Source organism: Entamoeba invadens, assembly GCF_000330505.1.
Source record: "Entamoeba invadens IP1 unplaced genomic scaffold scaff_1105074724362, whole genome shotgun sequence".
Taxonomy (NCBI): Eukaryota; Evosea; order Mastigamoebida; family Endamoebidae; genus Entamoeba; species Entamoeba invadens.
The window spans coordinates 48,144-49,449 of record NW_004440255.1 but is presented as its reverse complement, the minus strand read 5'-3'; positions in this window follow the sequence as shown (position 1 = coordinate 49,449).

The following is a 1,306-nucleotide window of genomic DNA, read 5'->3' as shown; positions in this document are numbered from 1 at the left end:
TAAAAAAAACAAAAAACGGTACCGACTTTTTTGACTAAAAAAACAAACAAATTATATTATTTTCGTAATTTTTCGGGCATTTGTCGAAACGTTGGGAAGTCTTTTGCAATTTTTCTAAGACAGTTATTTCTTTTCGAGTCAAAATAATGAAAACAATTTGAATACATATAAAAAAACAAACAAACATCCTCTGAAGACGAACAAAGAAATGATAAAACGAGTTCAAAAAGAAAAAAATAAAAAAATGATAACGGATTAAAGCAAGTGTCCGATAAATTCGCCGTTGTTTTCCTTGCACAATTCAAACCTCTTTGGAATCGACATTATGTAAACTGTATGCCAAAAGTCGGTACTTTACCAATTATTAGTGGAAACCCTTTTATAATAAATTCCCGTTTTTTAAAGTTTTTTTGTTGTTTTCATTTATAATTTCCATTTGAAAAAAAGAAAAAACAGTACCGACTTTTTAACCCTCAAAACCAATACAGTTATAAATTTCAATTAAAATTTCGGGATTTTAACAAAAAATTAGAACAAACTTGTCCGATTTTCTGAGACTGTTATTCAGTCTTTTTCACTGTTGAGATTCTCAAAAAATCGGCATTTTTGCCTTTTGGTAATGGACGAGTAGTTTGAATGGGTGAGATAACCGTATTTTACCTCTCACATTACGACTCTCCCCCACTTCAAAATACACAATAAATCGTTCTAACTTGTTGTTATTTTATGGTTGTCTCTTTAAAAAAAACAAACTTTGAAACACTACACATATTAAATGGTTATTTTTATTTTCAATAATCTTTTCTTTGTGTTGTAAGTGTTAATGAAATTGAAAGATTTTTATTATTTGTTGGATCATTAACATTTTCTTTTGAAAAGAGAAAAAGTCGGTTTTACTCACGGCAAAAACAACCATATGGTCAAGCAAAATTTTTGAAGAAGTAAGTTATTTGATATTTTCCTTGTTATTTTTTATTTAATTTTTTAGCTTGGTCTAAATTCAAGGTTCAGTCAAGTTTGTTTTTTAAAAAATAAGAGGGAAAAAAATAAGCAAAAAAACGATGTCAAACAAAATGAAAAATATTTGGAATCATTTACTTCAAAAAGTCGGGTCCTTTCGGTACCGACTTTGAAAAACAGTTTAGTTATCAATTGTCTCAAGAGGTATTGAATCCCAAGCCCTTTCAAGAGCCTCTTTGAGTTCTTCAATGTTCTCGAAGATTTCCTTTTCTTTTCTTACTAAGGTGTCCAAGTATTGCCATAAGTGTTCAATTGGGCTGAGGTCGGGGCTATTTGCAGGCCATTC